The 12,500-nt window shown below is 44.8% G+C and overlaps 1 protein-coding gene across 1 annotated transcript in view; it reads left to right on the forward strand.

The window, feature by feature from the left end:
* The first annotated feature begins 7,553 nt into the window (after window positions 1–7,553).
* tim (timeless) overlaps window positions 7,554–12,500 on the forward strand; it is a 229,144-nt gene continuing 224,197 nt past the window's right edge. The window contains exons 1-2 of the mRNA XM_071685093.1: window positions 7,554–8,131; window positions 9,273–9,901. The gene's annotated coding sequence lies outside the window, so the exon portion shown is untranslated. The remainder of the gene's footprint in view (window positions 8,132–9,272; window positions 9,902–12,500) is intronic.

A 12,500-nucleotide genomic window follows, 5' to 3' on the forward strand; every position in this document is an offset into this window, starting at 1 on the left:
TCGTACACGAAGGGTGACATACAGGCCTCGTGCACCAGGGGTGACACAGGCCCCGTACACCAGGGGTGACATACAGGCCTCGTACACGAAGGGTGACATACAGGCCCCGTACACCAGGGGTGACACAGGTCCCGTACACCAGGGGTGACATACAGGCCCCGTCCACAAGGGGCGACATACAGGCTCCGTACACGAGGTGTGACATACAGGCCCCGCACACGAGGTGTGACATACAGGCCCCGTACACGAGGGGTGACATACAGGCCCCGTACACGAGGGATGACATACAGGCCCCGTACACCAGGGGTGACATGCAGGCCCCGTACACAAGGGGTGACATACAGGCCCCGTACACGAGGGGGACATACAGGCCCCGTGCACGAGGGATGACAATACAGGCCCCGTACACGAGGGGGACATACAGGCCCCGTACACGAGGGATGACAATACAGGCCCCGTACACGAGGGGTGACAACAGGCCCCGTACACGAGGGGTGACAACAGGCCCCGTACACGAGGGGTGACATAGCCTAGTGTTCAGGCCCTGTATACGAGGGATGATGTAGCCTAGTGGCCAGGCTACTGTCGGGTCGTGGGCACATCTGCTGCTCTGGCTACGGTCGGGTCATGGGCAGGTGTGCCAGCCACGTTAGATGTAGGGAAGTGCCGGGGTGTGCACGCAGGTAGCAGCGGGCCCAAAGTGCACTGGGGTCGTGTGTAGTGACATATGGCTCTATACACTGCACTATCTATAGCAGCAGCGGGTCGAGGTACGTCCTGGCCGTCGCCCCGTAAGGACGAGATGTGAGGTAAGGCCAAGCAGACTTCTGCACAACATTAGACATCATCATTAAGTTATACCACACGGGATAAAGTGACCCGGAGAGCAGTGCAGGCCACAGCAGAGCCTGCTGTACAACCTCGCTCTCTCATGTTAATCTCTCAACCTCAACCAATCGCACCACAGAGATGCCAGCGGCCCCTCAGATGACCCGTTGTTACGCAAGTGGCCCCTCCACCTCCAATCAGCGTACGCATGATACCCGCCTCTTTATGGTGTCCTGGACCTCCCAGCAGCAGCTGTCAGCCATCCCACAACCACATTACAACAGTCATCCCACAACCTCATTACAACAGTCATCCCACAACCTCATTACAACAGTCATCCCACAACCTCATTACAACAGTCATCCCACAACCACATTACAACAGTCATCCCACAACCTCATTACAACTCATCCCACAACCTCATTACAGCAGTCACCCCACAACCTTATTCCAAGTCATCCCACAACCTCATTACAACAGTCATCCCACAACCTCATTACAACAGTCATCCCACAACTTTATTACAAGTCATCCCACAACCTCATTACAACAGTCATCCCACAACTTTATTACAAGTCATCCCACAACCTCATTACAACAGTCATCCCACAACCTCATTACAACTCATCCCACAACCTCATTACAGCAGTCATCCTACAACCTTATTCCAAGTCATCCCACAACCTCATTACAACAGTCATCCCACAACCTCATTACAAGTCATCCCACAACCTCATTACAACAGTCATCCCACAACCTCATTACAACAGTCATCCCACAACCTCATTACAACAGTCATCACACAACCTCATTACAACAGTCATCCCACAACCACATTACAACAGTCATCCCACAACCTCATTACAACAGTCATCCCACAACCTCATTACAACAGTCATCCCACAACTTTATTACGTCATCCCACAACCTCATTACAACAGTCATCCCACAACCTCATTACAACAGTCATCCCACAACCTCATTACAGCAGTCATCCCACAACCTCATTACAACAGTCATCCCACAACTTCATTACAACAGTCATCCCACAACCTCATTACAACAGTCATCCCACAACTTTATTACAAGTCATCCCACAACCTCATTACAACGGTCATCCCACAACCTCATTACAGCAGTCATCCTACCTTATTACAAGTCATCCCACAACCTCATTACAAGTCATCCCACAACCTCATTACAACAGTCATCCCACAACCTCATTACAACAGTCATCCCACAACCTCATTACAGCAGTATCCTACAACCTCATTACAAGTCATCCCACAACCTCATTACAACAGTCATCCCACAACCTCATTACAACAGTCACCCCACAACCTCATTACAGCAGTCACCCCACAACCTCATTACAAGTCATCCCACAACCTCATTACAGCAGTCACCCCACAACCTCATTACAAGTCATCCCACAACCTCATTACAGCAGTCATCCTACAACCTCATTACAAGTCATCCCACAACCTCATTACAACAGTCATCCCACAACCTCATTACAAGTCATCCCACAACCTCATTACAGCAGTCACCCCACAACCTCATTACAAGTCATCCCACAACCTCATTACAACAGTCATCCCACAACCTCATTACAAGTCATCCCACAACCTCATTACAGCAGTCACCCCACAACCTCATTACAAGTCATCCCACAACCTCATTACAACAGTCATCCCACAACCTCATTACAAGTCATCCCACAACCTCATTACAGCAGTCACCCCACAACCTCATTACAACTGTCATCCCACAACCTCATTACAACAGTCATCCCACAACCTCATTACAAGTCATCCCACAACCTCATTACAGCAGTCACCCCACAACCTCATTACAACTGTCATCCCACAACCTCATTACAACAGTCATCCCACAACCTCATTACAAGTCATCCCACAACCTCATTACAACAGTCATCCCACAACCTCATTACAAGTCACCCCACAACCTCATTACAGCAGTCACCCCACAACCTCATTACAACTGTCATCCCACAACCTCATTACAACAGTCATCCCACAACCTCATTATAGGGGTATCAGCGTTGTTAATCACGGCATTTGAGCCGCCATGACTTAAAAAGGTGTTTCATAAAGGCTTAAAATTCAAACTCCACGTGAGGAAGTGAGTTATTGATTACCTCGGGGGTTAAGGGTGTGTTCAGATGTCCAGGTAACCGTCGTCCCGAGGTGGTTTATGTGATAGATACAGTGACGTGAGTGGGGGGGGGGGGGAACTCTAGCATACATGGCGCGTTCGTGAAGGCTGGCCAGCCCTGGCCTGGCCCGACCCGTGTGTATTGAGGCTCTTCCTTACCTAACTTGTCCTTCCTTTGTTCTCATGACGTTAGGCTCGTGTGATCCGAATGATCGTAACGTACCTCGTGAAGACGGACGTAGTGTACCTACGATCAAGGAGAGATATTCACCTTTAAAGGCCGGCCAGAACGTTGCGTTCACCACGGAGATCGCACGTTACACAATACGTGTGTGCGGTCACATACACACCTTGCATAAGGGCCCGTCTGAGGTACATTATCCCCCACAGTTCTTAACCACTTATGTATTTTTTTTTAGATAGACAGCTGATGTTATACGTTGCCTCCCTGGACTATAAAGGCTGTCCAATAGGACTTTGAAAAAAGCAAAAATAATATATTGCCATTAGAACTTAACGAAACCACAGCGACAAGCAGTCATGGTATATTATTAACACAGCCTGGCGTCTGCAACTAACTGGTAATAACAGTAGAATTTGGCCCATAACTTCACCTTTCCACAGGTCGACGGGAATAACTGAACACGACGTCATTGCAAAAGCTCTCCTTTACGAGAGGGTAACGGAGAGAGAAAAATTGTGGTTCAGCTTGCTCGGCGCCACAACACCGAAGAGATACGTTAATGAAATACGGCAGATGTTGGTTGGTTGGAGACGGAGAATATGTCATTTAATTGGAGGGATAGGTTTTCGCGCTTGGAGGAGTTGGAGTGGGAGGATTTGGAGGAGCGATGAGTGTGGGTGTGTGTGTTACAAGGAGAGAGTTTTGCCCCCGTCTCGTAATAACGTTATGTGTGTGTGTGTTTGTGTGTACAACAGTGTTCTCTTATATTCTTGTTCTGATGTGCGAGAAAGTGGCACTGGTGTGGGATCTGGTGTGAGGCACATGATTGGCTGCTCCCCCCCCCCCCCCCCCCCGTTCACACACAAGCACAACCGACACACACCAGCTGTCTGATAGACAAACATGTCAGGTTCTGATCGACATCTGACGTATTGTTAATTCTGTGTAGACAGTAGACAGGTGAGCCAGACGTGAGCACTGAACGCTTGAGGACGACTTGTACGACCCTTAAGTACGACATTACTTTCCTGAAGTACGATTATAGGACTCTAAAGTACGACTATACGACCCTTAAGTACGACGTTACTGTCCTTGAGTACGACTGCACGACCCTCAAGCACGAGGTTAGTGTCCTAGTATGACTACACAACGTGTGGGAGACTGTGGTTTGCCCTTTCCATTATATGGAACAGTCGTATTTCCCACACGTGTGGCTGGCCAGCCTCCAAATGTTAGCATTCTGTTCGTGTTGTTTGTTTGTTTTTTGCTGTTTGTTCGAGTTTGGATGGTGGTCATCGTCTGAATGATCGTCTAGGTTGACGGCAGTGATGGAGCCATTTGAAGTGGCAGACTTGACGCGTTTTTAGGCCTCCCAAGAGCGAAAATCCCATAGATTCGGCAGAGTTTTAAGGTCATATGTGTCCGATACCTGAGGCATGGCAATCAGAAAGTAATATATATATATATATATATATATATATATATATATATATATATATCTTTTTTTTCTTTTATACTATTCGCCATTTCCCGCGTTAGCGAGGTAGCATTAAGAACAGAGGACTGGGCCTTTGAGGGAATACCCTCACCTGGCCCAATTCTCTGTTCCTTCTTTTGAAAAAAAAAAAAAAAAAAAAAAAAAAAAAAAAAAACGAGAGGGGAGGATTTCCAGACCCCCGCTCCCTCCCCTTTTAGTCGCCTTCTACGACACGCAGGGAATACGTGGGAAGTATTCTTAATCCCCTATCCCCAGGGATATATATATATATATATATATATATATATATATATATATATATATATATATATATATTATACACACACACACAAATTGCTCTAATTGCCAATTTACCTTTTTCGTCGTCTTCAGGGTCGACTCCCCGAATACAGATACTAATTGGAGGAGTCGGGAAGTGGACGCTTGTCTGGGCTGGTGGCTTTTTGTATTATAAAGGGAAGGAAAACGTGGCTAGGTTAGAGATAAGCCTTAGTGCATAGTATTAGGCCGATGTAGGCCATCACCTATAGCCGGTTTTCTGTTCATACAACCGGTACCTTGTAATTGCCTTATGCTCTTAATTGGAAAAACTACCCCAGATATTTTGAATTTTATCCTCATTACTATATGTGTATTACCTCGTTTCTTGAAAGTGGATATATATTGACCATATCTTTACTCCTGTTGTATGTTTACACACACATGCAGCAGCCTACGCCAGATATTCGTTTATTGGTCAGCCTTGAGGTTGTGGGTTGGGTGTAAGCCAACTAGTGCCATGTCAAGGATTCTAATCCAGGCCATTCCCGACCTTTCCTTCACTGGCGCACGTGGTTCCTAGCTAGTAACGTTCAGCATCCAACCACGTTGAGGCCACCCCGGCGCTAGGGAGCCACGATCCACAAAACATGTCAGATTTTGTGCTGGTCTTCCCAACGCGTTGTGGCTCCCAGAACGATTGATCGATACGTTGGTAGATTCTGAGAACATTAAGGTCACCTGCTACTAAGGGATACTAGTAAAGCCAGAATGACCACATACCTCTTCACAGAGGTGGTTTATTCGTCTTCACAGCGCCATCCTGTTTGAAGAAATGAGACAAAACCAGTTTATTCGTCTTCCTGTTTAATTCGAGAAAACAACAGTTTATTCTCGTGGTTAGCACAGGAGTAGGTAACACCTCTGATCCTTGTTGACCGTGTCTTTCAATGATTCTGACCCACAGCTTCCCCGTTGGATGTCAGTGAAGTTGATGTAGGTTTGGCTGTGTTGGTTAGGCTTGTCAACTGGCAGATGTTTGAGAAAGAGATATTACATAAGAATGGCGAACACACACGAGACATTTTTGTGTGCTTGCACATTTTTGGGAAAGATTTATGACATAAAAATGGTGAAGCTTTTCAACACACACACACACACACACACACACACACACACACATGCGAGACATTTTTGTGTGCTTGCTTATGTCTGAGGAGATATGACATAAGAATGGCGAACATTGTTAAAAAAAGTGTGGTTAAATGTGGGGGACATCATATTTTGTTGAGAATCAAAGTAACGCTGCCATGTTCTGTGTTGCCAAGTGCTTGAGGATCAAAACATAGGGTTAACTAAAGTAATCCCTCCACCTCAGACATACACACACAATATCATCATAATATTATTACATGTAATGTATTATGATACACGTTTATGTATATACTTGCGTACGTGGGTGGGTTGGGCCGTTCTTTCGTCTGTTTCCTTGCGCTATCTTGCTGACGCGGGAGACGGCGATTAAGTATAGATTAATGAATAAATTATCTTATGATAAATCAATAATTCCATCGAATGTCTCAAGTTGAATGCTTTGAAGACATGAGTTGATGAATAATATATATATATATATATATATATATATATATATATATATATATATATATATATATATATATATATGTGTGTGTGTGTGTGTGTGTGTGTCGGAAAGGATCACAATTTTGCGCGTGATCAAGATATTACTATGAGTCCACGGGGAAATGAAACATGATAATTTCCCAAGTGCACTTTCGTGTAATAATCACATCATCAGGGGAGACACATGAGAGAAATATAAGTCAATTGATATACATCGAAGAGACGAAGCTAGGACGCCATTTGGTAAACATGCGATTGTCCAAGACAGACAACAAGCTTGTTTGTCTTGGACAGTTGCATGTTTACCAAATGACGTCCTAGCTTCGTCTCTTCGATGTATATCAGTTGACTGTTATATTTCTTGTATCTCCCCTGTTGATGTTATTATTACACGAAAGTGCACTTGAAAACTTATGCGTGTCGTAGAAGGCGATTAAAAGGGGAGGGAGCAGGGGCTGGAAATCCTCCCCCCACCCCCCCCTTTTTTTTTTTTCCAAAAGAAGGAACAGAGAAGGGGGCCAGGTGATGATATTCCCTCAAAGGTCCAGTCCTCTGTTAAAGCTAACGCGGGAAATGGCGAATAGTATGAAAGAATATATATATATATATATATATATATATATATATATATATATATATATATATATATATATATATACATTATATGAGCAAGTAGTGAATGGCTTGTTAGGTAAGTCAAGAAAATATATTTATCTTGTTAAAATTCATTTATTTCTGGTGAAATTCCTCATTCTAGTGAAATTCCTCATTCATTACGCTTCCCGCAAGACTATAGCACTTGTTGAACCCCTCCAGTTGGTTGATTTAGTGGGAAAGTTGATTGGTTGTTTGCTGGTGATATAAGTCGGTGTGGTGACGTCACGGGTAAGCTGGTGGGGTAGGGGAGGGCTAGGAGGGAGGGGGAAGACTAGGCCCCGCCTACCGGAGGGGGGGAGTCACGTGGCCTGGGCGGGAGTGTGGTGTGTGAGTGTGTGTGTGAGCGGCGCTAGCTAGAGCGTCCGCCAAACGCCACTCACCCAGGCCCTCTTACAACACCGGTGCGCTACACCTCTCTCTATCTCTCCGTGTCTCTCTCACTCGCTCTATCTCCACCCACCAGTGGCCGCGTCAGGCACTGTATTATGGCTGACGTAAGGTTGGTGCGAGCTGTGCAGCGGCGCCTCAGCAGTCACCTTGGGTTGACGAGAGCCGTCAGTTAGAGGACCTGACAGAAGAGGGACGATAATAAAGACGGCCCTTCCTTCCTCCCTCCCTCCCCTCACAGACTCGTGTCGTATCGCCGGCAGGATCACCCCGAGGAGCCACTGCACATAACCTACTGGTAAACGACCACCGGCGGGTCATCAGACGAGAACCAGAACAAGCCGGGGGAACAGCCGGCAGCATGCGAGTGGTCTGTTGCCTTGGCTCACGCTAGCAGCCATCACCCAGGATGTGCAGTGAACTAACCTAACGTTATATTCAAGCACGTAGAGCATCTACGCGGCCGTCTCTAACTGTTGACTAAGTCGTGGGGATTGAAGGTAAGGTATTGATGAAATGTTTAGTGGAAACTGGTGCTTAAGGGAAGCAGCTGGGTGCGTTAGATTGGCGATAGCAGACGTGTATGTAGTTTTTTTTAGCGATTGAATCGTTCAGTTGTTGGGTTATCCCTTGATCGTACCGCGTCCGTTTCTCCGTTCTATAATTTATTTTCTATTTTTTTTATTTCCCAGTTTTCCGAGGCGTATCTCCGTCTTGACGATATGTTATCTACAGCCAGCCATTCTCCGTTATATACCGGTGCCTTAAAAAAAAGCTTCGTTATTATCTAAGTAATTGAGATGTGAATGATGTAAGACGTTCATGCATGAAAAATCTCTATTTGAGAAATAGATAGTGCTACAGTCCGTACGCCCTCCATCACTAGAGATGGGAAAATAATCATTGTACATTACTGACTCTCCATAGATTGGGCACAGGTTCTAGGATTTCGTTGAACTACATAATTAACCTTAATGAGCCATGCACATTTGACTTCTTTAGAGTAGGCATAGGTTCTGGGACTTCGTAGAACTACGTAATTAACCGTAATGAGCCATGTACATTACTGACTCTTTGATTAGGCATGCAATTAACGACTGCCGTGTTGTGACGTAGATCTGAGCAGGTTATGCTCCTATAAAGAAAAAAATATATATATAAAGGTGATTGATGATTAATTGGTGTAACGGTTAGCGCTCCTGACCATGGCGCATTCGCGGGCCTCTTATGTTCGAATCCTGGTTGTGGCATTCGGTCCTTTTGTCAAGGAGAGATTGTATGTTTGTGGACAGAATGCCTTTAGTCTACATGGGTGTGAGTGCAACTTGACATCCACTGAACTGCTGCCGGCTCACAACGCAGCCATCACTAACCCCTTCCTAATACCCAGGCGGGTAGTACTGGTCGTATACCTCCCTGGTCTTTGGATGTTTACCATCTACAACCATCCAATATCCAATAGGTTGGTGGTAGTACAAAGATACTGTGCATAAGGGCGAATATCACACTAATATACATGAATGACATTAAACTCTCCACCATAGCTATAACACTGATGATCAGGACTTTGAGTTTTTTGTAATTATGTAATTAGTCTTTTCTTTTGAATGATGTAATTAATTAGTTATTTCCTCTTTTCAGGGGTGGATCATCTTGTGAGCTACACCATCCAGGGGCAGTGGCTATGATTCGTGAATATTGTAATACCAAGCCCGTGAATCGTGAATATTATATCAAGCCGTGATTCGTGAATAGTATATCAAGCAGTGAATCGTGAGTATTATAATATCAAGCCGAGAATCACCGTGATTATTACACACGGCTGCAAAGTAACAACTTGTGGATTATATAGCTGAAGTCTGGCGTATCTGGAAAATTTGACTGTGTGTGTGTGTCTGTGTGAGGCACGGAGCCAGATATTGGAAAATCAGAAGTCGATTTGAAAATGTTTGATAACTATACCATGTGGAATTTGGCTCAAGTGGAAATATATAGCCTAGTATAACTATACCATGTGGCGTTTGGCTCAACATTTACAGGAGTGGAAATATAGCCTAGTATAACTTGTACCATGTGGCATTTGGCTCCTATCATTTACAAAAGTGGAAGTAGCCTAATGATCCTTATTAGAAGTGGACCGTGACACGTTTTCTAACCTCAAGTGTGGGAGAATCCACCTATCACTCAAGCGGTGGTGGATAAGCGTGTTTGGGAATCCTCCTCTTATTCAAGCACTGGAAGTAGATCGTCAAGGAAGGCTCACTCAAAAGGTAGGTCATTCATAACTTATGTGTTCGAGAATTCTAATTTGAGTCTTTGTTCTCCCTCGTATGAAAATGCCTATAAATACCTTTCCTCATTCAGTATGGAGAACAATACTAGGGGTGACTACTGATGCTTTATTTGACATGTTTGTCAGGTCTCAACGCCTTCTCCCCCCACCCCCAACACACACACACACCACACAAAGGTAAAACGCCCCAGGCCGCTCCATTGTCGGCAGAATAGCTGTTTACCTTTGTTGTCTGCAGAAAAGGATGCACAATAGGACATATCCGGTGTTCTTTGTGGAATACCGTAAATTGTAGATTTGAGGTCTTATGTCTTGTACATTTATCGGTGTGATGTAGTTTTTTGGCGTGTGATGGTGTTTATCGGCGTGTGATGGCGCAGTTTATCGTTTGATGGTGTAGTTATCGGCATGATAGCGTAGTTTATCGTTGTGTAATGTAGTTTATCGGCGTGTGATGGCGCAGTTTATCGTGTGTGATGTAGGTTATCGGGTCGTGTGTATGATGTAGTTTATCAGCGTGTGATGGGACAGTTTATCGGTGTGTGATGGTGTAGTTTGTCGTGTGATGTAGTTTATCGGTGTGTGTGTGTGTGCTTGTGTGTGTGATGCTCTAGTGTATCGGTGTGTGTGTCTGATTTAGTTTATAGGCGTGTGATGGTGTAATTTATCGGCGTGTGATGGCGGTTTATCGGTGTGATGGTGTAGTTTATCGGCGTGTCATGTTTATCGGCTTGTGATGGCGCAGTTTATCGTGTGTGATGGTGTAGTTTATCCGCGTGTGATGTAGTTTATCGTCGGTGTGTGATGGTGTAGTTTATCCGCGTGACGTAGTTTATCGTGATGTAGTTTATCGTCGTGTGTGTGATGTAGTTTATCCGCGTGTGATGTAGTTTATCGTTGTGTGATGGTTTATCGTCGTGTGTGTGATGTAGTTTATCCGCGTGTGATGTAGTTTATCGTTGTGTGATGTAGTTTATCGTCGTGTGTGTGATGGTGTAATTTATCGGCGTGTGATGGAGCAGTGTATCGGTGTGTGATGGTGTAATTTATCGTCGTGTCATGGTGTAGTTTATCGGTGTGTTTGTTTGTGTGATGGTGTAGTTGGCGTGTGATGGCGCAGTTTATCGTCGTGTGAGATGTAGTTTATCGTCGTGTGTGTAGTTTATCGGTGTGTGATGTAGTTTATTGTATTGTGTGTGATGGTGTAGTTTATCGGCATGTGATGTAGTTTATCGGTGTGTGTGATGGTGTAGTTTATCGGTGTGTGTGTGTGTGTGATGGTGTGGTGTCAGACTGGAGTGTTCAGCGCCGGAGTTGGATGATTGCTATTTTATCCGGGAGAGTCGTACTCTGGTCCAGTCGTTCTTGATGGCGTAGTTATTGATTTTGTGGCCTACTTTGTACCATCTCACTTACACACACACACCACCGTCGGCGTGAAGGCACCAGACGACCAGGGGAATAACAAGTCGTTGTCCAGTTTTTTTTTTTTTTTTTTTTCGTAAAGGCTCTCTTGTTTACGCTCATATGACTGGTATTACTTATCGGCCATTGTTACGGTAGCCTCGGGTTCAGTTCGATACTTTGTGGACAGCTGCCAACACGTCGAAGCTCTGGAACTTTCTGCCTTCTCGTGTCTTTCCCAGTAACTATGACCTGAAGCATTTTAAATTCAGATACTTTCCCCGTGTCTCTTCTTTTTTTCCTTTCATAATCCTTTCTTTATTTCAGTTAAGGCCCGGCCTTGTTGTGGACTCCTGTCCTATGACTGGAGCCTCCAACTTTATATATATATATATATATATATATATATATATATATATATAATGTGTATGTATTAGTGAAAGTTTATACAAATTGGATAGCTTTATTGAAATTTGTAAGCAATTCCCCTTCCTGTCCACATAAGTTTTTGTTAGCATATGAGCGACGGTGAAGACCGTAAAGTTTGCTTGTCTCCGGGGTTCAAGAAAGACCGCAAATAGAAAATGAAAATAAACATCGGTGACCCAGAATATAATCCCCTCTCCCCATACCTGGCATGTAGAGAAGGGGTGGGGGAAGTTGGCAACATGTCACGCCATTCCAAGCTAGAGAGGACGAGAGCGAGGCTTGGTGAAGCAGCAGGAGCAGCAGCCCCCCCCCCCCCCCCCCCCCAGTATGTCACCACCCACTTGATCTCTCTTGCTTACAGTTAAGGAGAGACGTAATACCGCCAAAGGCTGGCTGGCTCGGGACGCCGTTAGTTGCCGGTGACGCGTCCGCACGGCTTTTGAAGTGCAGGGATTGCAATGACCAGGATGTGTTGCCTCAGTAATCTTGCAACAATGATTTGATATATATATATATGTATATATATATATATATATATATATATATATATATATATATATATATATATATGAAAGGATCAAATTGAGCGCATGATCAAGTATAGACTTGTAAACTTTATCTTCTCTAGCCTTGCCTTACCATTAACTTTTCCTTGATAACGAAGAGTTTCCTGTCGACCTACAAAGCTTAGCATAGGATGTTGGTGTCGATCTACAGTTTGATGTGGAAGATTGGCGTCGACG

This window comes from Panulirus ornatus, chromosome 39 (genome assembly GCF_036320965.1).
Source record: "Panulirus ornatus isolate Po-2019 chromosome 39, ASM3632096v1, whole genome shotgun sequence".
In the NCBI taxonomy this organism is placed as follows: Eukaryota; Metazoa; Arthropoda; class Malacostraca; order Decapoda; family Palinuridae; genus Panulirus; species Panulirus ornatus.